We start from the raw sequence: 25,189 nt of genomic DNA, 5'->3' as shown, positions 1-25,189 counted from the left end.
TGTTGTCACAAATGGCACTATTTGATTCTTTTTTATGGTCGAGTAATATTCAGTGTGTGTGTGTGTGTGTGTGTGTGTGTGTGTGTGTGTGTGTATCTTCTTTATCCATTCATCTATTGATGAACATTCAGGTTGCTTCCACACCTTGACTATTGTGACTAATGCTGCAGTGAAGGTAGGGATGCATATATTTTTTTAAATTAGTGTTTTGTTTCCTTCAGGTAAATACCCAGAAGTAGAATTGCTGGATTGTATGGTAGTTTTATTTTTAATTCTTTCAGGAATCTCCATAGTGTTTTCCACAATGACTGCATCAATTTACATTCCCACCAGCAGTGCACAGGGTTCCCTTTTCTCCATATCTTTGCCAACACTTGTTATTTGTCTTTTTGATGATAGCCATTCTGACAGGTGTAAGGTGATATCTCATTGTGGTTTTGATTTACGTTTCCCTAGTATGTTTTTTCTTTCTTGGTGGTACACAAAATATTATATTTAAATCAATGGCCTCGGGCTTCCCTGGTGGCGCAGTGGTTGAGAATCTGCCTGCCAATGCAGGGGACACGGGTTCGAGCCCTGGTCTGGGAAAATCCCACATGCCACGGAGCAACTAAGCCCGTGAGCCACAATTACTGAGCCTGCGCATCTGGAGCCTGTGCTCCGCAATAAGAGAGGCCGCGACAGTGAGAGGCCCGCGCACCGCGATGAAGAGTGGCCCCCGCTTGCTGCAACTGGAGAAAGCCCTCGCACAGAAACGAAGACCCAACACAGCCAAAAATAAATAAATAAATAAATAAAATTTAAAAAAAAAGAAAAAATCAATGGCCTCTTAGATATATGGCAGATAAAGTGTTTGGAAATGGTAAAATGTCAGTTACTCATTTATTCATAAAACAAGCTTTCACTAAAAGTCTCCCTTGTGCAAGGCATTCAGAAAGAAATGAAAATCCATAAGACCTGATCCCTAATCTCAAGGAGGATGCAATGCATGAGATGGATGAGGCAGGATCAAATGCCAAATATTATGTGACATATGCCATTTGAGTTACATTCCAAACTTGGCACCCTGTGAGTGCAGAAGAGGAAATAACTTTCAATAGGAGCAATCAGGAAGACAGCATGGAGGAGATGACACCTAGGCCTGGCCTTGGCAGATGGGTAGCATCTCAAAAGGCACATTTGGGAATGGACATACAGATACACAGTGTGTATTCACAGAAGGGCAAGGAATCTGGACAAGGAGGAGTTTGGGACTGTGTTGAGGTGCTTGCTAAGGATATTAAAGAGTCTTAGCTCTAGTTGGTGGATAGATAAGGCTTTTGAGCAAGGAGTAGACTCATGAAAATGAGGCCTTAGGAGGATCTGATGCTCAGAGAGAAGGGGGAGGAAGAGGCTAGAAGCAGGGCATCCTAAAGCAAGCCGTGTGTAGGCTGGAGAAGTCCAGATAATGGGGAGGTAGAGGGGGCAGAAAGGAGATAACAAATGCATGGAAGAGTCATAGTTAAATACCAAAGATTCTTAGCAGGAATCTTAAGAGTGAAGTCCACTTCACAGCTAGACAGGAAGGACACACAGAACTGAATTTGGCTACCTGCTCCCTGAGGACAGGAACTGTATGTTTTGTTCATCACTAAACCCCAGGGCCATTGGGAGGGTTACACAATAACTATTTGTCCTACTCTCTTCCACCAAAAAGTCAATTTGTGCTTTTAATTCAATTCTGCAAGCACGTATTGAGGACCTACCATATGCTCAGTGCTGAGCACTGGGGGCGGAGGCGAGGGGAATGGTGGTTGGGAGAGGATGGGCTGTTGCGTGGATTGCTTTCCAAGCTGGCAATCAATCAAGTCTTTCCCTTCTTGAATACAGGCTCCTGGGTAGTCCCCCCAGTAGACTCTGGGTGTGGCCTTGGGACTTACTTTTACCAAAGGGACAACAGAAAAATGTGATGCTACCAGAGACTTGAAAAACGCTTGCATATTGGGGCTTGCCCTCTCTTACCACTTTTTGGAATCCTGACACCACCATATAACGGATCCCAGGATAGCCTCCTGGAAAACGAGAGACCACAGAGAATAGAGCTGAGTCATCCCAGGTGAGGCCTCCCTGGACCAACCAGCCCGCCAACTGCTGGACATACAAATAAGTGAGGCTATCTTAGAGCAGGGCTCAGCAAACTTTTTCTCAAAGGACCAAAGAGTAAATATTGAAAGCTGTGGGTCATATGATCTCCATCACAACTACTCAACTCTTCTGTTGTAGCGTGAAAGCAGCTACAGACAACATGAGCAGGGCTGTGTTCCTATAAAACCTTATTTTAAAAAACAGGTGGCAGGCCTGTGGGCTGCAGTTTGCCTACTGCTATCCTGGGTCATTTAGCCCCTATCAAGCCAGTCCAAACCAGGAGAACTGCCCAGCCAACTGACAAAATTGTGAGAAATAATGTTTGTTAAGCCACTATGTTTGGGGTATTTTGTTACACAGCAAGTTCAAACTGATAAAGCTGGTATAAAACATAGACAACATAGGCCTTGTTTCAAGACACTTAAAATCCACCTGTGGAAGTAGGACACATGTGCAGGAGACGCTTATACAACAATATGAGTCCATATGTGATTAAATGTCAAAATAAAGGTGTATAAAAGAGAAATATTAATTTGGACAAAAAATCGACTTGGATAGATCTTAATGGATGGGTAGAATGTGACAGCTACCCAAACAATTCTGTCTCTCCTTCCTTGAATTTTTATGCTGTTGGCTTTTGTGACTATATACTTCCATAGACTGAGAGCCCCCGGAGGGCAGAGGATGCTTTATTTTCTATTTTCTGTGTTCCCAGAGCCCAGCACAGTGCTCAGCTCATAGCCAGGCTCGATGCACACTTACTGAACAAAGCAATCAACCCGGAGTGGAGAGAAGGAAGGGCATGTCTGTGGAAAAAACCAAACCTCACAACTAAAGGGATTTAGACCTCAGGGGAGGTAGAGACACAGCTGGGCACATGATTCTGGATCTGGGAGGATGGGTGAGAAGGCAGCGTGAAGGAACCGGAAAGTCAGGCCTGAGTGTTTAAACCAAATGTTATTGGAGCAAAGGGCTATATTTATGAAGATTAGTTTGGTGGCAGAGGGTAGGGTGGATTCCAGGCAGAGTTAGGACAACTTAGTAACCCAGGAGTGAGAAAACAGACTAGCCCAGGAGTCAGTGAGAAGAGTGAGCTTAAGGAATGAAGGGACCTACCAAAACTAGAGTAAGTATAAGGGTGGTAGTTAAACCACTGCACTTTCAGGCATGAAAGACTATCTGGAGGGAGGTTAGGTTAGAGGCCACTTCACAGAGAAGGTGGCCTGCCAGGTGTGCCAGGTGGGTGACGGGGAGAGGGTCCAAGAGAACGGCAAGGCTGTGGAGCTGTGAAACCACAGGGTAATAGAGAAACCACAAATGGTTTAGTGTGGCGAAAGGGCAAGAGTGGCTTGTGTGTGTGTGTGTCCAGCTATATCTCCTACTCCCCAGCTCTGGGCTATTGCTCTCCTCTCTTGGACACATCACACAGATTCCTGCCTCTGCTTTTACTTGTTAGGTTTCCTACGTGAGTGCTCAGCTCTGGGTTTATTGGTTCATTCAGTAAACACACATTGAACCCAGGCAATGTGGTAAAAGCCTGGGAATTTAGAAATAAAGATGGAGTGGCAGGAGATGAAACTAGAGAAATTTCCAGGGGCCAGACATGCAGGAGGTTATAAAAGGTTATAGGCTGCGTCGAAGGGTTTTGAATGCATGGGTTCACAGTTGTGTTTTAGAAAGATCACTTCCTTGTGTACACCAGAGGAGAGGAGGGGGGAAAGGCTGCAGAGAGGATGGTCAGTGGGTGAGGACTGAAGAGATGCCTGGATCAGAGAGGTTGCAAGTTGTGTTAATGGATCTGGAGACTCCCTGGATGGAGAGCACGAAGGGGAAGCATGACTCATGGGCTTGTCTGATGGGTGGAAGTGAAGGGATTATTCTCGTCAGAGGGAATGGGAGGGTGAAATAATGAGTTCCAGTCTGGACAGAGGGCATATGAAATCCAGTAGGCAGTTTGCTATAAAGCACTGGAGAGAAGTTGGGCCTGCAGATAAGCTATAGTCAAGTTCTCAGTACTTAGGTGGTAGGTGAAATTCTTCAGGTAGCTATGGAACACCAACCTGTAAGAGGGAAGAGAGAGGAAGAGGGATTGCAAAGGAAACTGGACTGGCAAGGATTCTGGAAAAAACAATTGCAAACCAGCAATGTCTGTTCTTACGAGGCCACTGGATTTGACCTTGGTAGTCTGATGTTCACTTTGATTCTGTATGCAACCTTTACCACGGATTGCATTTGGAGCTTATCATGACCCTCTATCACCCAGGAAACTTGACAATTTAGGATGAAGGTTAGTAAAACAAACGGACAGAACAAGTAATAAAGACTGACTGTTCTTTGATACTTCTTGTTTCAAGGTAATAACAACAACAATAACACAAATCACAGAGGATAATTTTTTGCCTGGCTTTGTCATTACTTTTCCACACTCTACAATAATCGTTGTCTTCATATGTTTGTCTTCCTTGTTAGATGATGGGGTTCCTGGGGCAAAGACTATACCTTACTCATCATTCTAGCCCCAGAGTCTACCACAGGACTTGACACATTCATTCATTCATTTGGCCAATACTTATTAAGCACCTACTACATGCCAAGGATAGTTATAGGCCCTGGAGATACATCAAAGGATGTGACAAATATTTCTGCAATAACAGAGCTTATGAATTTTAGTAAAGAGTGGGGACATCTAGCAATAAGTATAATGTTAGTGGCTAAATCACCATACTGTATAGATTGCTGGGTAAAAGGAGTTTCTGTTATCTAATTAAACCTGACAAAAGGGAAACCCGATTATACCTGGAAACAGGTCCTCTAGCAGCCACTTTTCCTGTTGCAGGGAGTTTCTGGAAATCTCTCTGCACTTGGTTTATACTTCACGTGTAAACAAAATCACTTTCCTTATTCTGACTATGTTCTAGAATTCCTCCTGAAGTCAGCATTTGTTTGTTTTTTTCCCCAGTAGTTAAAAAATACTTATTCTGGAAAGGCCCAAAATGCCATATATATGTACAGAATTCAGTTACTGAGGTTTTTTTAAAATGAAATTTTGTATGAGATGATACAGAAAATATCTGCTCAAGTGACCATTCCCTAAGACCTACTATTTGTAAGCTCACAGCAGGCGTCACCAAATATAGTAGATCCTGTCCTCAGGATCCTGTGATGTATAATAAGAGGGATAAGACAAACATAAGATATTATATGGTAAGACAATACTAAGGACATTCGAACGTGTCTTGCTTTACCTTTTTCTCTTTATTCCGCTTAGAAGGCTAGTTTACCTCTCCCAGAGATGCCCTTACTCCCGACTCTACCTATCAGATAGATTGGCACCTGTTACCTGCTACCTATGTCACAGCTATTTGTGTATGTCATGCATCCTCTGCCTGACGGTGAACTCTGAGGGTGGAGACTGAGCTTTTACACAACGCTGCACAGCATGGTGGGCACTGAAAACAGAAACCAAGCCGTGTGGAAAACCAGGGGAGTGGAAGGTTAAAGCTCCAATATCTTTGCATTGGCTTATGAAAAAAATATCACGTGCATATTTGCGAATAACACAAAGGTCCAGAGAATTTTCTGGAAAAAAGGAAGAAAATGACTTCTCTTAGGGCACTGCAAGTTTCTCTGAAATGGAATTTGGCAGTTGACAAAATCGCAGACAGCAAATGACCTCAGGTGTTATGCTAAGATTTTAGAAAGACATAAATGTCCTGTGAAAAATCAAGCTGACATCTGTTTCGCAATAAAATTCTTTACATATTTAACACCTGCATTTTCAAGGTGCTTTTGTATAAATCTTTTCTCGCGGGACTGTCGCGGGACAAGCCAGGGGTACACACAGGCAGGCTCCTTCCGCCCCTCCCACGGCGGCGCTGAGATGCGGGGAAATAGGCACGTCCTTTGGCAGCTGCTGAGTCACAGGCTGATCCCAGAACTAAGAGCCACGCTCTCCCCACCAGGTCAACGGCCCCAAAGAAACACTACAGGTAAAAGGTGGCTGGGTGCGGTGGGGGAGAAATAGATTGTTCTTTACTTTCCTTGAAAGGGAAAGAATTCAGTTTTCTGATCGAAAAACCAGAAATGACTGGAGGGGTAAAGTTGCAGTCTTCTGCTAAATAAAAAGCTACATCGCTTAGTGGGAGAAAAATCAGGAGAAATGCGTGTTCTAGGGGATGTACTCGGAGAATGCATGGCTTCCATTTTGACTTCTATGTAGCTGAGGATAATTAGCACCACTTCCCTGGAAATTTTATTCAAATTTCCATGTGCAGCGATGCTTCCCTGGATTCTCGTGGCAATCATTAAACTGCACTTAGAGTGTGCACCAATTTACATGCCTGGCACTACACATAATACAAAGAAACTTCCTTTCTCCCTTTGATGATTTTCCTTCCTTCATTCTTTCCCTCCCTCCATCGCACAGCTTTTACCGTCACTCCTGCATTTACTGAACTAGACCTGTGAGGACTGCAGGAGTACAGAAATACAGATGAAACGAGCCGCTGTTCCAACTGCTCAAATAGCAGAGGAGACGGGAGGAAGGCTGAGGGCAGGGATCCTAGCACTCGCCTCATGTTTGCCCAGGACCTTATGCTGGGTCTTAGATAAGGACCTGTTTCCTGAACATTTAGTGGGTGGAGGGATGGATGGATGGATGGATGGATGGATGAGATGCCTGAATCTGGATGGCAGGGTTCCAATTTCTGACTCAGTAAAATGGCTGAAACTACCCCCTCACCCCCGACCCCTGCCTGTCGCTTTTTCTGTTTCAGTAACCCCCTTTCCATGGGAAAGGATGGGACCAAGAAGATCAAGGTGGTACGCCGGGGCTCTTTATTCAGCAGTTTGCTCTGTCTGAGTTAATATATGGGTGAGGTTCCCCGTGAAGGACACTTTCCCAACTCCAGCCATGTCACAGAGACACTCAGCTGCTGTGTGTCTGGCAAGTTAACGACTATAAGCCCAAGGGAGAGGAGAACGGGAAAATGATAACATTAAAAAAAATAAATTTAAGCAAATTCAGAAGAAAATGAGAAAGGCCTCCCCCCGTCCCCTGCAAAGCTACCTAACACCTCTTGTTTTCAGTAACAAAAAATTACTGAAAATAGTACTTTAGAGTTTGTGCTCATCAAAATAATCCTACCCAGAATGCACAGAGCGAAGTTAGCTGGAGAAAAAGAAGATAAGAGGATTAGGAGAGAAGGAAATAGAGGAGGAAGAAAAAAGAAGAAGCAGAGAAGGTGGCTTGATGGTGAGATGGCAAGGTGACAGGAGACCGGTGAGTATCAGGCCAGGTCTCTGGGGAAGGTCAGAGAGCACCTGCCAAGGACCTGACCAGCAGAGGTGCATGAGAAAGGATACCTTCTCCCAGTCTCTCCAGGTCCAGAGGGTGAAATTAAGCTGACAATACCAGCACCTGCTCTGTAGCAGGCACTGTGCTAGGGACTTTTATATGCAGCATTTTATTTTTGTACGTGACATTTTATCGTCCAGCTCACAACTACCCTGCAAGGAAGGCAGTTCTGTCCCCTGTACCGGTGACAACCCTGAGCTCAGAGGTCATCAGTGGTGGAGCAGGGGCTCTGGGCAAGCACCCACCTATGGACAGCACATTGCTTAAGCCTCACGGCAACTCCGTGAAGTGAACACTATTATTTCCATTTGCACGGCAAGAAATGGAGGCTTCCAAGCTTTGAGGGAACCACTCACACAGTCACACAGCTAGCAAGAGGCCAGGAGGCGTGGGAACTGGGATGCGATCCAGGGCTTCTTCTGTTTCACTGCATGGACTCCTGGGGGAAGTAGCCAGCTCCCTTCCCCCGACCCCATCCCCACTTTCAACCTGTAACTTGTGGGCAGATGAAGGCTGAGTATCAGACCAACCAGGAACCGCATAGAGATTGGGGCTAATGTCCCACGGTCATCCTGTGACTGCATGGAATGGGGACTCTGATCCTTCAAAGTAACATTAGGGTTATCTGGCTTGTGCTGCCACACACTGCTGCAGTCTTGTCTATAACAGCTCCCAAACATGGTCCGAAAAGATAACGATTCTCATTCTAGTGATGGGGGGTGGAAGGGGGTTCATTGTTCCAAATGGGACCACTGGTTCTACTGTGGGCTAGCGCTAGCTGCAAGAAAATTCTTGTTCTGAGTCCAAATTGCTTTCTCTTGTACCTTTTGGTTCTGCTTTTTCTGGAATAACCAAGTCTTTCATGCATCGAAATACAGCTATTGTGTGTCTCCTTCTTTTTACCTTCACCAGGCTCACCTTCCTTAGTTCCTTCAACCACTGCTTTTAAGACATACTCTCTGATGGCCTCTTCAATCCCGATCCCCGTTCATGGAGTCTATGTACCTCATCAAATGTACTGTCAAAAATTTGGTTCCTCCAGTATCAGAAGGCAGCCAAGGGTCCTTCAGAGCCATGAGCTGGACCATGGTGCTAGATAGAACATCCACAGAGGTGGAGGTCTTCACCCCTTTTTCAGCTGACCTGGTTTTCTCTTCAATGTCTCTAGCCAGTAGTGTTTGGAATAAGGCATTTCAGGATCTCCAAATTCTTGTTTCTAAGGTTATTATTCACAAGCTCTTACAGAGGCAATTTTCTCAGTTTGGAGAGCAGTCAGGCTAGGAGCCTCACCTTTGCTGGGGAGACTGAGAAACTCACCACGTGATCACTTACACACCTGCTGTTTCCTTCTGCATATCGCTTCTCTGCCTTCAGCCCCTTGGTCAATCCAACCTCCTCCCCTGTAAAAAGCGCACACTATCTCAAGGCTTCCCTGTAACCTCTGACAGGGGAACAAAGAGAAACACCTTTCACAAATCCATGCTATCAAAGAATAGAAGAGAGAACAGAACCTTCAGTAAAGAACACTAAACATCCCACCAGAAAGTCCCAAACAACCCTGAAAAGTGAGAATAAAACTACCAAAAGCTGACAGAGGGTAACAAGCATTATTTCCAACCCACATTTGTCCTTCTAAAAAAGCCAACCAAACTACAGAAAAAAAAAACAACCCTGGAATGTAGGAAATCTAACATCATTAACATATTTCCTGTCCTCACACAGCTTATAAAAAATGTTTCTGAGCTTTTCCCTGGCTCATTTACAATGACGAGAGGGAGCGAAAAGGAAATGCAACAGATGGGACTATCATCCTCTCTCGCAGCAATTTATCGCCACTTGAGGTAGCTTGGGCGAGATTTCAAACGTCTTTCAGTTGTACCAAGAGTTTATTCCTGCCCAAGAACAATGAAGACGAGGCTCCTTAAAAAAGCTGCAGGTTATAAGCCATGTTTACTACTCTGTATTTTTGTTGTTTCTAAAAGAGATCATCCCAGCCTGCCTCCAACCCTCCCCAAACTGACTCCGCGAGGATTTAATCTGGTACTGATTTAGAGCTGACAGGTGGCACATGCATAATTAAAGATGACCTAACACAGAATGCTCTCATTCCTGGCATATTATCAGACACTTAAGCAAAGCAATTATCAGTAGGCAATCTTTTCTGTCAACAGAGATAGAGATGAAACATTTCTTCAATTAAGAGGATTCTGAAAGGATGCTGTATATATATCCATCTGCAAATACTTGAAAATCTTTAGAGTTTAATACTAAGTCAGCTCAACAAGCACCTCTGGCCAGTTAAATTGTGTTTTTTTCTCCCCCCTACTTTTCCTGGAAGGTAACTTTTTTTTTTTTTTTTTGCTTTATCGAAGTAGGAGGGTCACATTTTAAGCATCAGAATCTTCAAAACAAATAATCTGGGGGCATCATCAGAGACCTGATCCAAGCTGACAAGGAAATCTCTGCATTTTCCTGCCATTGCCTTGTTGGGGTTTACAAATACACCAAGCCTTCCTTACAGGTGCAAGGCAAAAAAGGGATAGGCTTTAAATAAAAGTAAATTTAATTAAAAATTTCCTTTAAAGCAGGATTATCAGTGTTCCACCAATGTCAGAGGATTTAGAGAAGTACTGTCAAGCCTTAAAATTTCATCTTGAATCTAAGTGATTTAAAGGATTTTTTTTTTCATTTGAAGAAATAAATATCATTCAAAGGAAGAAGGGTCTTGACCAAATGATGGATTTCCTATTTCAGGCAGAGAAGGGAAGAGGCACTGTATTCCCTAATAGAGTACTGTATTTTTTATAAATTATAGTGCATGTACTTTATCTAAATGAATGCATTTTAGCTTTCTTTAGAACAGAAATTGCTTTAATGTTATAGCGAGACAAGTGATTTTCTTTTCTTTTTTAAAAGGTGCTTTATACGTTAATGGGTTTTTTGAAGCCCGTGTAAAAACTGGCTTCCCTGAGACAGAGAACTTCACAACGTTTGTGGTGCATATTTTGCCACATTTCACAAGAGGTCTTATTGTTTAAATTCTTATATCCTTATGTCATCTGTGAACAAACGGCTTTATTGTTCATTTGAACGTGTCTTTATAGGATCTCTGGTGGTAGGGCTGATGTTGTTGTTTGCATTTTTTCCCTCATCAAGTCAGAACAAAAGTCCCTTTTTCTGCAGCACTGGGAACTCAGGAATACGGAGCGTGTGGCAGCTGTTTTCAGTTGGAAACACCATAGTGATCATGTAAGTGAAGTGCTAACATTAATGGGCTGACTTCTGACAAGTAAATCAAGACCTATGGAAAAGTTTCTTCTACACCGCAGACTTCAAGGTAATGCAACATAGAAGCATTTCATAGGACAATTAGGAATCATCCAGTAAATTTAGAGGCTTGCCCTGCTGGGCAACAGGACTCAATTCCTTCCAAGATGTGTTTTCCTTGGAAGATACTCCATTCAGAATATTAGAGGAAAAATACCAGTAGTCTTTGGGGAAAGCATAATCAAGAGGAGAGGTGGTGGTGATGGCGGGATCATTAATGGGAGATTCAGCAGGACTCAAAGCTCAAGTTCATTATATTTCTCAGAACTAAGAATAGCTACTGAATGAATACTCACAATTCTCCATAGACCTATTTCTCCTAAGGAGCTCCCCCTTTCTCCCTTTCCAATTTTAATGTTAAAAAAAAAAAAAAAAAAGAGAATGTAGTCAAACATGGGTAGGTAGGCAGGAACAAAGGAACCTCTACAGACTGGAGGAGCATCTAACCCAGCTCCATTTTAGATGCTGTTAAACACCTTCCATCAGGATTCAAATCAGAAAAACTCAAAAGATGTAGTTTGATAGCATGCTGCGTCAAGAAGCCGGGACAAAGAAATATGTCGCATGTGTATTATTAGGGCCAATGGCAAAACACATGGGATCTCCCAATTGATGTCATGGATGAAATGAAAATATAAGATATAAGGTACATACTACCATCAAAATAACATAATACAAAGGCAAAAAATTCTAGTAAGTTTATTTAGGGAGAGACTCTCATTTCACATACAACCTAAGGGTCCCAGACTTTTTGTGTCGCTTTAGTAAATAAGGCAATGACTATAAGCACAGTCCATATATGCTGAGGATGGCACGTGATACTAAGACATTTTGCATCATGCCTCTTACACTTAGTTATCACTTTAGAATCATCAACTAACAGCATTTTTAAAATGTCATTAAGGTGATGGTACCTAACATAATACAGAAATATCAACCATCTTCAAAATAGCAACCATTGTGAACCAAGGTTTCTCCTATCCACCCTCAACATTAGTTTTCCAAGTATCTTGGTTTTACTAAGTTTTATGTTTGGATGAATAAAATAAGATTGTAACTATGGCTACAAAATAAAGACTAAATTACAATACCCTGATATGGATCAAGTATTATTTTGGAAAGAATAAAAGTCAAATCCAAGGTATTATTGTCACTGCTATCTGTGTCCCCTGTTTCAGAAAGGTTGCTCAAAATCTGCAGTTTGGAAGCCTTATAGAGACATTCTGCAGAATACCATGTATTCTCCTTGTTAACAGAAGCATCAGAGATGCTTATCAGGTTTGTTTCACTAAGGACAAAGTGTAACACGTATTTAAGAAAGTCTAAATGATGCAGTTTCAACTCTCTATCCATTCAGAGAGGACATCGGCTTTCTGGTTAAGAAGTGGCTGTGACTAATCCCGGAGCAGTTGGTATGGCTTTTTCAAGAACTGGCATTGGAGGTCAAAGTGGACAAAGTGCCCAGAACACCTCCAGTGGCCAAGAAGGCAGGGATCCAATTGATGCTCTTATTTTCTTCTCCTAATATTTCTCCCCAAAAGGTGGCCTCACTTCACTGCGGGGGGATAAAAGAAAATAGAAGAAGCGAAAAAAGTTTTTCTCCACAAACGGCACTCTAGGAATCAACTGTTCTTAACTTGGAATTCTTTCACGAAATGAAAATGTTAAGCGCTGGTCAATTTGTTGCCCTTCGGGATGGAAGGTGATGAGAGGGAAAAAATGATAGGACAGGATTAAAGAAAGGTATGTTCTTATGAAGGCAGGGTGTTGGAAAAGAAACAATGTTACAGAGAGAAGGATGATTACATCCTCATAATGTATGTAGGATCGCCACCAAAAGAAAATAAGACAAGGGCTAGGTTAGAAATGAACATCTAGTATCACCAGCTACAAATGACCAGAAAGGGAATCCAGCACTAACCAGTTTATACAAATCAACTTATATTTATTCCCTTGTGGTCAGTTGAAACCTATACCCCAGGAGACATGAGGTGCTTTCACATGTACACATTTGTAACCTCTGAAAACTAATTAACAAAGGAGAATATAAAACCGCCAGGTATAATGGAAACAGGTGACGTCCACCCCTGCAGCCAGCTGTGATGTAATATCTTCCGCTTAGTGCTGACAGCCTTCTCTTCCCTCCTCTCATTCCGACACAATGCCTTCAGGTCTGTCTAAGTAATGTAATTTACTGGAGTGGAATTCCCTTGATACCCTGGTGCAGCACTTGGTGACAGTATCATTTATACTGCACAGTGTCGTGGCCTGACACTGATCCATTGGCCTTCACGCCTCAAGCATAGCAGAGTGTGTAATTCCACCTTGCACGGTACCCTTCTGGGGTGTGCGTGGACAAATTTACTCCATTCAGCCCTAATTACAAACCTCGGCTGAAATGCTCTCATTAGATTTCTATTTCTCACTCCAGATGTCAATCTTATTGAAAATGCCAATTTTCCCGAGGATTCATCCATTAGCAATAAACTCTAAAGCATTCCATGACTGAATGCATTAAACCGGCAATGAGGACATGCACTTAAAATACATCATTAGAGTAAATCTCCATTGCAAATGCTTTACGTTATTCAACCAAAGGAATAATGAGCCTAGCCCGGCCAGTACCCTCAAACTGCACATGAAGGATAGGTTAAAACTTGCTGTTATGCAGGAAGAAGCAGGCGGTATATCAATGAGATGAATTTCAGAATCTGTGTCATTCCTTAGGAAGGTGTGGTAGGAAATCACAGCCAGAGCCAAATTTATCACCTTCTTTTGTCTATGAGTTTTACAGAAACTTCTGTCTGTGGCAAAGTGCAATAAGACAGGCAAAGATAATAGGGAGTTGGTGTGTTCATGGAGGGGATTGAGGCTGTATCTGCAATGCTAGTCACCTAGAATGATTTGCTCTGCCTGAAAAGCATTCTTCCATTTCTTTCAACAGGAAAAAGGAAAAACCAGCAGTGTCTGGATGCACTGAAAGAACCTGGGTCCCATTCCAATGAAAGAAAGGTTTTACTGGTGTAGTTAACCTGAGAAATATCTGCACCCCACCAGACTGATGGGTCCTAACATGAAAGATCCAGAAAAGTCCAATGATGATGTTAACATATACATTACATTACAAATCAGAGATTGTATCTGTGATTGGGGTGGTAGGACAGACCATGAAAAGAAAAATTTGGACAGAAAAAATTTAAAACTACCAAAATACATCAATTGATAAAAGCAAGCCATCACTGCTTTATACCTGCACCATGTTTTAATTCCTTAGCTTATTGGTCTCATTTATCACTTCTGGCCAGGTCCCAAGTGAGGCCAAGTCAGGGTACAGTCATAATTTCTTTATTAATTTGATAAATGAAGAAACTGTATCCCAGGAAGGTCACGGAGGAGGCTGAAGAGTCTGATGTGAACTCCTTACCATCTAATACTAAAGGTTCACCCAAAAAAGTTAAGTGATACTACAGTGGTGACCTTATTATGAAATATGCAATGTATTTATTTAATGGAAAACTTTGGTGGGCAGAAAAAGACTCCTAGAAGGGCAGGTATACATTACATTAAACAAAATAATTTGCACAAAATAATAAAAAGGAGAAGAAACAGTAATTGTTTTCTTCTTGTCAGCATCTGGTTATCTATAGGATTGATCAGATGTGATAACAGATGTGATATTGTCTACAGGGAATTAGACCACCATGGAAGCTAATTGCTCCTCAAGTTTTGCCCATTCCCCCCTGAAGTATTTAAAACCTTCCTTGATTATAACATTAGCGCTCTCTCTTTCATGATGTACATCAGCAGGTATTACAATTAACATGCACAGATGTCAGAACTGAAATATCCACGTTTAAATAAAAAACAGAGAGAAGGTAAAAATAACTGATTACGCTCAACACAGGGCTCACCTTAAGAGGAAAGAGAGCTTCCAGGGTGCTAATTTAATGGCAAAATAAAAAACTGAGCCCCTGGAGAGTATCAGCAGCCCATGAAGAGCCAAACTACTTGGGAAATGACCTGTAGCCTTCTGATTGAGAAATGATGAACAAGAGGCTGATCTTGTGTCCATTTAATTCCAAAATTTGTACTCCGAGCAGAGTGGGGAACCCCACAAATGCCCTGAAATTGTCCACCACATTCGTAGGATGCAACAGCACGAATAAGCATCACCATCAACCTTTTACTGAAGGCTGGCTTTGGGCTTCACGTACGTGATCTTACTGACTCCCCACCAGCAGCCTATGAGGTAGGCACTACCCCTGCTCCAGTTTTTAATGAAAGACATCCAGGCCTAGGAGAGGTTCAATAACGAGGTCAAGGTCAACAGGTAGCTAAGCCAAGATCTGAGGCTGGGTCCTCTTTCTCCCAAAGCTCTTGCCTCACTTTAACTACTCCTGCCTCACCATCTGCTGAGGTTGGAGGCACCAGTGGGGAATGTGATCTGCAGTCATCAGTTTCCAGAAGCTTCTGGAATGACTGCTCTCTTGACTCATCTTATTTCCCAAATGACATCAAACTGCAAGGCTTTAGCACACTTGTAGACATTCTCGTTCTTTGGAAATGTCACAGCCACTCAGCCAGTAGAAAAGGGACAGCACCATCGCTGGGATCACGGAGGCGCAAATTTCCCTGTGAACACCACCATCACCTCTCTTTGCTGTTTCTTGTAGCCACAAACTGACACGTTACCACTTACTGTGGTTGCAGGAGACTCGGCCGTCAGATGAAGGGAGTTTTTACTTGGTTAACTGCCCCTCCGGCATCTGTGCCCAGAGCAGGCCTGTGCCCGCCACTGTCCCCGCCACCCCGTCCCTACGTGAACAAAAGGGTTCCAATCTCTCCGCAACACTGCTAAGAAATCCCTCCCTTGCTGTCCTATGAGTTGACAAGACACAACTTTCTAACAATGAGCCTAGAAGATGGATGTTGTAAAACAGCATTTCAAACAAGGCAATTACTCTTCAACAAAAGATTCAAGGATCCCGTCACTATTTCTTGCGACACAACTTGTTTGTGTACGAGTTGTGCCTTTCTTCCTTCAGAAGGGGAAAATGCTGATAAACTATCGCAAGCAGACACACAGCGCCCAAACCTGGCCGCCTTGCTGCTGCTGCTGCTGAAACAGAGACACATTTATTTCCCCAATGCACCACTTACCAGACAGATGCAAAGATGTGGGCAAGCCAGTCATCAGAATTAACAGAGTGATTGTGCTTGCACTACACATTCTGATTTGTATGAATCTTATTTTTAGCCACGCATAAAGGGCAATAAATGGAAAATCTTATTCTAACCGCTACTTTTTCTGGGCCACCCACACTGCTCCACCTACCGTACAAGTCCACAAATGTGAAAAAACACACACACACACACACAAAAAAAACAAAAAAAAACCCAAGCCAGGGTTCGTTCTAACAAGGGATGCAAAGTGGCTAAAATGTGTGACATTTTTTCCAGTTAGTGTTTGTACTTTCATCCTTTTTCCGTATCAGGACTTTCAGGGAAAATGACTTATCTCTGGGCATTTTCAGAGACTCCACGGTGGTGAGCTGGCAGCGCAGTGGCACGCGCGATCCGCCAGGCACCGCCACCGCCCTGCTGTGAGCTGCCTGTCAACCGGCTTCTAGCAAAGAAACGCACCCCAAACACATTTCTGTAAATTCGGGCAGATGATACCTACAACGTTTCGTTTTGCAACAAGCTCGGTGTTTTAAAAGTTCCTCTAATGAACAAAAGTGACATCAGAAACGTCAACGTCTCTAGAACAGAGCAGGCTGTCAAGAATGATTTTGCCAAGGTTAGGGCAATAGCGCTTGTCCTAAATCTGCTCTCAGGGTGCCGTGGGCCAACGCTCACCAAGGCACAGCATCCCCTTGCTGTCTCCCTTCCCTTCTCTGCATTTTCATCTCTGTCTGTTCCATCCAGTTACTCCCCAAGCCTGCAGCTCCCCAAGCACGAATGCATACACGCTCTCCCTGCCAAGCGGAGCCGCTGATGTTGAGAAACACCCACCTTGAGAGCAAATGAAAAAAAAAATTGAGGAAGAGGATGTTTTCTGGGGGCATAGAGAGGATAGAGATGAGAGTCTATTTTTTTACCATCATCTCTTTAGACTTTTCATGAAAAGTTAAGTCATTAAGGTCCCTGGGTACCAATCCGAATGCATGTTCCTCTGAGCCCTCTGCAAAGCACAGCAGCAAACACACGCAGGTAAGGATTAATATTTAAAAGTCAGTTCCACCAAATAATGAAGACACGAAAAGAGTCAACGCTGAGAAAGGCATCTTTACCTGTGTGCTTGCTCATTATCCAGAAACTAGAGGAAATGCTGTCATCGCCGGTAGCTACACGCCCTGCAGAGCTCACACCTCCTTCTGAAGAGTAGCGCTGATGAGATGGATGAGAAAATCTTTCGGGGCTTAGAGTCCACTAGAGTCAGAATCTCTGACTAGTGTTGTAAAAACACGGGTAATTAAGTGTTACAAAAAAGTGGGTCATCCACGACTGAGGGAGAGCCACACCTCCCCACGCTAGACTCCAAATGACTGTGCTGTGACAGGGTGGGAGGGGTCTGAACACAGCGAAAGCAAAACTTTTATGTGGTGAGGAGCGTTTTAGTTTTCACTGGTTTAGGTTAGAGAAAGTTAATCTCAATGTCAACTGCAAACCAACTAAAACTTCTTAGTGAGTTTTTGAAGTTTTACAACAAATGCTGGCTGTTCGTGTCACGGGAAATTCAGAGTCAGTGTCACAAACAGTCCAAGGGACAGTCTTAGGTTTCTGTGACATGCCCGCCGCGACGAGCGAACGCCGTGACTCAGGGAAGCAAGGAGGTCAAACCAAAACTGAAGGCAAGGAACCGAGTTCTCACTATCCACACGAGCATCTCCTTCTCCAAGGGAGGATCAAAGCACTGCAGACCACCTCCCACACCAGTACCCAATCCGGGCATTCGATACAGTTGCGGGCATTTACCAAAGCATCTTTCGATTACTGTCTGAAGAAGGCAAGATATATATACCTGGACTGAGGACATTCGTTCATCTGTCACTCAAGAGCTACAGAAATTTTAATTCAAATCAGTACCCACTGTGTCCCTATTATATACAAGGACACAAAGGATGAGAAGGGATGCAGAGGGAAGAACTTAGAAGGACCTGCTTTTAAAGAACCTAAGTCTTGTACAGAGGATGCTAAGACCTCGCCACACCCAATGCCTAATATAGATCATTCTTAAAACACAAAATCTCTTCCAGCAGCTGTTTACTAAACACTTTCTATTCTACTGACGTAAGGTTTGTGGGTGGCATCCCTTCAACCTTTCTCAGATGACTCCTTTAACAATCCCCTTAATTTTAATCTGGATTTTCTTTCAGTGTTCAAAGCCCTTCCTAACTTTGGCTAAGAGTCAGGATTCATCCTGATCCAAAGTCGAGCTCTCTCCAAAGGCAAGCACAGAGATATGCAGCACAACGCACGCCACAGCCCGAACACCATACCGGAGGAATCTGAAGAGAAGTTTCTTTGAAGGGGGATAAAGCATGAAGAGTTGAAGGAAAACTCCCTCTGGTTCATAGCACAAGAAGGGCTATATCTGAACGTAAAACTGGAATTTTATTGGAGTCCACATTGTTTGGAGTATGGCTGGGGGATGGGGGGAATTTGGGTAATCAACCTTTCCCACTTTTGCCAAATTGTCTTAGAGTGTATCAACTGTGAATTTTTAAATACCTAGAACACAATCAGTTGATCTAACACTAAAACCATCTTGGTCCTCCTTAAATCTTTCTTTTATGATTCCAGAGGCCCACTAGGATCTTGCAGGGCCACTCAAAAATTATTTTTATTGACAGAATACAGAAATGAAAAAAAAAAACAGTTAATAGTGATTTTCACTCCATAAAGACACTGGTGAGTCTACAGAGGTATCTGTCCTTGCAAGAGTTGATGACTGTAATTTGAAGGGAGAAAAATAAGCGACTAGGCGATCACTGTCCTAGAAAATGATATCAAAGGCATCATTCTTGAACTCCACCAATTTGTGGGATGTCAGCAGGCCAGAGTACTGCTTGTAAATTGGGAATTAGTTGATAAAATGAAAAAAAGTCTGGAAAAATACACAGAAGTAGGAGTTAACAGGTAGGCTGTATCTGGGTAGCTGGATGAAAGGTAACTTATTTTCTTTATTCTCTTCTGTTATTTTATAAGTTTTGTACAATAAACATGTATTACTTTTATAATCGGGAAAATAAAGCTACTTCTGTTTTGATAAAAGGAAACAATTCTCTGATTCTGCTCTTTCTAGTCACTAAGAACACTTAATACATTGGATCTAGTATAGTCATCTGGGCTGGTGACAAAGCAGACATGAAATACAGGGAAAATCTGCTAGAAACAATAGATTATAGCTTCTAGTTAAGCATAACAAGGACGCTTAAGAATCCTGCTACACTACAGAGCTTTGCAAATACTTTTCTTCCTCACCATGACCATGGTCTGGGCACTCTCCAGCTGTACCAGAGCTCCACCCGCCAGGGGCCTCACAGTGATCAGTTTAACGGGGGTGTCCTTGGAAGAGGGTAGCTATCCCTTGGGTTAAATTACGGCTCAGAGAAAGAGTTGTCACTTCCTTAGTAGAGGCACATCCAAAAAAGAGCACACAAATAATTTCGAAAGAGCAACAGATTGGAAATTAATTAGAATAAGGTGACAAACTATTCGTACTACAACTGACATCACTTGATGACCAGCTCTGTCACATGCATGGCTGAGTTTATTTGGAGATTCGCAGGGAATAACACCTTTTGAAATTTGGACCTGTATATTACCATGCTGGTCACATCACCCTTATCTGTACCATGAGTGTATACGCAGAGAATGAAAATTAATTTTGATGATGCCTTGAGCAGAACATAATTGTGAAACAATATGTTATAAATAATCACGTACATTCTTTAAAAAAGAAACAGAATGGCTTCAAAAGTATGCCAATGGTTCCCCAATGACAATAAGAACTAAATATATATGTTCATGAAATTGTTTTATCACCAATCTTATCGTTAACATCACAACTTTTAGAGCGCTTCCAAACATAATAAACAGAATAAATGTAAACAGAATATCTGAGATTTAAACTCTGGCACTGGAAAGGTGGTAAAAGCCAAAACTTGCACGGTTTCTCAAGAATAAAAATGAATTGTATATTTTTCTATTCTAAGTCAACATCTTTAGATTATTATTAAGACACGAAAATAGGTACAATAAAACCTCAGTTGATTAGACTATTTGAAGACAAGAAGAGTTTTTGGTTTGTTTCAGTTTTCCAGTGAATTGACAGACAGTTAGAAAATGCTTTTTGTTGAAAACGTTTCCAAAGCAGTTTCTTTTCCTAATTATAAAGGATTTAACCATTCTCAGTGATTCAGCAGGTCCGTGTCATCAACTACAAATATCCTCCAGGGTATATTCTCTACCTTTACTAAACCAAAGCTATCTTGTTTTCTGAATCTTTATCACTGAAAAAGGGAAGTGGGATGTGAGCGGTAGGGTGGGGTATGGGAGGGGTGGGTAGGAAGTATGAAGGCTAGTTAATTCAGGGTTCTGGTTACTTGGGTCCCAGGTAGCTGAGCCATCGCTAAATACGAATTCAGTGCCTGTAACCAGGCACATCTGATTCTTGGGGCCATGAGAGCTGACCAGGAGAGCCCCCGAGGGTCGGTCTTTGTTGGTTTTCTCTACCTCATGGCTCTTCCTCTGGGTGACTGTTGAGGGGAATCTGTGTCAGGGTCTCCATCCAGAAATCATGGTCTCCAAACTCCTGGGGTCGAATTTGTTTTGATTAGAGTCTGTATCTATGTCGTTTCAACTCATGCTTAGGGTGCCGGTAGCTACGTGTGATATCAAAGATGAATAAGCACCTACTTCTCCTCTCTCTTAGACCTTGCTCACCTGGATTTTCTTTTCTATAAAAACCTTTAATTCCAGTTTTTTGATATTTTAGCAGCTCCCTATGGCAACTGACTCCAAAACCTTTGTTGCTATGCCCTGTTGGCCATCACCTAAGTGAAAAGCATGGAGAGTTTATTTCTAAGCAGGTCTGGGAAGTCGGGGGTGGGAACAAGCGACTGATTTAGGTGTATTGTACTTCAACTTTGATGACTTTATTTCACCTCTTTTTTGGTTATACCTTTTCCTTGAGCCAAATGCATACGTACGCATGTATGTATGTACATATATGTATACAATATGTATGTATGTATATGTATATAATGCACACACATGAACGCTCACATATCTAAGTGATTCTGATGTCTTAAGGAGGAAGTGGGATAATTTAGGACAGAGGTTTTTGAGCTCTTTGAAACTATGGATCCTGTGCACCGCTCTTCAGGAATTACAATCCCTGGTCAGACCTAAGGGCAGGGCCTGAAAGGAGTAAAGTAAAATAGTAAAGTAGTAAAGTAAAGGAGACCTGAGGGAAACATGGCTACTAGCCCCGTGAGAATCCACTGATCATTCTGCAAGGCCAGCTTTCTAGAAACCTAGAATAAAAAGCAAAATTCCCCCCAAAGTAGGACCCAAATGGACTTAGTGGGTTCAATCCTGCATATTTCTCACAAGCCTGCAGGTCACTCCTACAATTGTTTTGTGATTTATGGGTACCATAATGCCCAATATTACAGAGATTTGGTGATGGGGGATGAACTGTACTTCATCGGGAGAATGTCAAACAGGCATTATAATTAGAAGCCCTGTTGCAGGAGAACTATTTGCTACTAATTTTCTTTCCAAGTTTCCATTTTCTACTAGGCTTCAGTCTGTGGCAAGTCTATATCCCCTGGTTCCTGCTTCCACATCCGCCTCCACTGCTAAGACCTGTCACCTGCCGCCACTAGACACACATCCTGGGGCACGGTACACGGACTCATTTATGATGACACAATTCACATGAACTGCAGCAGCCCCATGACAGGAACACAGGAGGGTACACGTCCCCTCCATCACAGTGACGCAGCTTTCCTGTGTGTGTAAATGGCTTTTTGAAAGAGATGATGGTCATTGATGGCAAATTTCCCTAGTGGTTTCTGACAAATATGTCCTTGTCCCAATAGGAAACCTATTCCTAAGACTGAAGTCTAACATTCTGCAGGTCCCTTACATTTGCCCAAAGGGGGCCAGGGTAGTGTCAGGGCTGATGGAGGCGTGAGGGACACAGCCATCTGTGCCTCTTCCGCCCTCCCAAACTATAGCATCCCTGTCAAGCACTACTTAGTATTCTGCCCAGTATTCTTAGAAGGAAAGTAAGCTCTGGTATTCAGGGGTTTTTGTGTGTGTGGTAAAATACACATACCATAACATTTACCACATAAATCATTTTTAAGAGTACAGGTCAGTTGCATTAAGTACATTCACATTATTGTGTAACTATCACCACCATCCACCTCCAGAGCTTTTCCATCTTCCCAAAGTGAAACTCTGTACCCATTAAACACTAACTTCCCTTTCCCCTTTATTCCCAGCGCCTGGCAACCACCCTTCTAAATACTTTCTGACTATGACTTTGACTAGTCTAGGTACCTCATATAAGTGGGATCATATAATATTTGTCATTTTGTGTCTGGCTTATTTCACTTGGTATCTTCATGTTTCATCCATGTTGGAGCACGTGTCAGAATTTCATATTTTTAAGACTGAATAATATTCCATTGTATGTACATACCACATTTTCTTTATTCATTCATTGCTGATAGAAACTTGAGTTGCTTCCACCTTTGGGCTATTGTGAATAATGCTGTATGAACATGAGTGTACAAACACCTGTTCAAGACCCTGCTTTCACTTCTTTTATACCCAGAAGTGGAACTGCTGGATCATATGGTCGTTCTGTGTTTAAATTTTTTGAGGAATCATCATACCGTTTGGTATTCAGTTTTTTTAAATTAATAAACTTAATGTTTTAGTGCAGTTTTAGGTTGACAGCAAAACTGCAGGGAAAGCACCGTGGGGTCCCACATACCCCTCGCCTCCACATGCATGATATTTTTATAGAGATGCGCTAGGCACTTGGTACCTTGAGTGTTTCACCCAAGGCTGCAGTGAGAGCTTCAGGCCGGTGGCGCCAGGGCCGGCAGGAGTCTGCAGCTCCAAGTTGCCTGAGGTGTCACAGCAGCCTTCTACCCGTGCTGGCTCGTAGTTATTAAACTGACTGACATCAGAGGTCATCCATCAGGAAAACCTGCAGTGTAAACGTGGACACTCACAGACGCCAAAGCAGGAAAGCAGGAGGGAGATTAAGGAGCCTTCGATCCAACCTATTTCTTTTACTTCTTGGTGAAGATGCTTCATAAACTGAAACTTCCCAGAATGCTGTACGGAATAGCCAATTAGGGCTTGAAGGAGATGTTACAGTTGGTAAGGGTAGAGTGATAATAGGTAATTACATCGCTCACAACTCTGTCAGCCCTAATACCAACCCTGTTACCAGCGCTTTGGGCAACTCCCAGAAGACAGCTCCAGATTAATTCCTTGTAGAACTCTTTCATCACCTCTTGCTTTTCTGGTCTTATTTGTCTGATTTTGTGATTTTTATTTTAAACACATGCACTTAAATCTATCTCGGGGATTTTGGGCTCCGTTAACGTTTAGGCAATAGATAATGCTCCTTCATTACATATCCTGCTTGGGAGTTGCTTTATTAAAAGTGATTATTCTCAATTTCAGAGAGTTATAGTAAAAGAACTGTAAGCCCTAAGTGCTACTTTGAATGATAACATTTACCACATTGAAGTAAAATGTTATAAATCACAATACTTATCCACAGATTCAAAATGCCCAGAAATTTCTCAAACATTTCCCGGACAGCATCACTCAGACTATTTTTACACTCACATTGACTCAATGAAACAAAAGAAAACATGTTGTGTAAAACTCCTACGTTGAAAGCTTAGAAATATACAAAATGCATATAGGTTCACAAGCACATCTGTACATTTGCATGTATGCTCCCATATACCCTAGTGTGCATTTGTTGAGCCAAACTCTTCTACTTTATTCTATTAACATGGAATAAATTGTTCTTGTCCTCAGCAGAGAGGTGACCGGCTTGTTCCAAAGCTAACACAGTTAACATGCTGATCTTCCAAATATGTCAGTCCTAAGGACTTAAAACCCCACAAAACCCTGGACTTGCTGGCTTGGACTGTTTATTAGAGGTGCACCTTCCTTCCCATATGTGATTTGTAAATCAAGTCACATTGAAGTGTATGAGAGGAAGGATCATACTGGGATGATTCACTTTGAAAGGGAACAATATATTTCCCAGTCCAGGGGGAAAAAGATTGTCTCTTTTGAGTGTGTCTAAAAGCATGATGAGGACACCTGCAAAAGGACCGTAGCTGTCATTTTAGCCTGTTAACAGCACTGTTAGTTAATCCTGTTGAAAGCCAAGGGCAAAGAGTGGCTGGTACTCGCGCCTCTGGAGTCGAGCTGGCACAGAATAATGACATCTACTTGGCTGGACTTTCAAAGGTGACAGTGCTGAGAAGACCTTAACATTCTCTCTTCTGAGAGATGAGTCCATGTATTAAGTAAAGCACCACTATCTTAATTTAGTGATGTTTCATACACTTTTCTACCCTTATCATGCCTCCTTTCAGTCACACTTGAGTTAAAGCAGGGATTCTCAAAGTGGGGTCCCTGGACCAGCTGCATCAGCACTGCCTGGAAACTTGTTAGAAAAGCCAATTTCCAGACCTACCCCCGCAACCCCACGTCTCCTGAATCCGGTAGTCTGGGCACGAGGCCCAGCAAGCTGGACTTTAACAAGCCCTCCAGGTGATTCTGAAGCAGGCTTATGTGTAAGATCCACTGAGTTAGGGAACCACCAATATGCAGATTCTAACCCTGTTCCCTCCCTCAATTATAATTCTCAAGACACCTTGTTATTATCATCTCAGAAAATTCTTAGCCTTGTTTGGTTGGAGGAAAGAAACCTTAGTCAAAACTTACATGTAATTTTTCCAGGTCCCGTGCTGGCTTCAAGTCTTAGGATGCAGGGAACTGGGCGAAGGGAGAGAAGAGAAGGCTACGGCAATCCATTCAGACATGGACCCCAAAGCTCTGTGGGGCAACCTTGTGACAGGTCAGCGAGTGTCCACCTGATCGGGGAAGAAGACTGTCCATTAGCAGAGGAAACCTTGCATGTTAACATCGTCCCCTTTCCCCTGCTATCCCACTATACCCCATCCCTTCCCCTGCTTTCATGACCTCTAACTTACGGTGTGCCTCTGGACCGGTCCATCTAAACAGAATACGATAAAATAATCCAGGTATCAATGCTGGGGCTCACCCCAGGGGGAAGCACAGCCCTCACCGGGTGCT

The 25,189-nt window shown here is 42.7% G+C and overlaps 1 protein-coding gene across 5 annotated transcripts in view; it reads right to left on the bottom strand.

The window, feature by feature from the left end:
* BACH2 (BTB domain and CNC homolog 2) overlaps positions 1-25,189 on the bottom strand; it is a 364,544-nt gene that overhangs the window by 130,441 nt on the left and 208,914 nt on the right. For all 5 annotated transcript variants that reach the window (XM_057528127.1, XM_057528128.1, XM_057528131.1 and 2 more), the window contains exon 3: positions 24,818-24,966. The gene's annotated coding sequence lies outside the window, so the exon portion shown is untranslated. The remainder of the gene's footprint in view (positions 1-24,817; positions 24,967-25,189) is intronic.

Source organism: Balaenoptera acutorostrata, chromosome 14 (assembly GCF_949987535.1).
Source record: "Balaenoptera acutorostrata chromosome 14, mBalAcu1.1, whole genome shotgun sequence".
NCBI lineage: Eukaryota > Metazoa > Chordata > Mammalia > Artiodactyla > Balaenopteridae > Balaenoptera > Balaenoptera acutorostrata.
The sequence above is the reverse complement of the archived record's forward strand: the minus strand, read 5'-3'. Positions and strand labels throughout refer to the sequence as shown.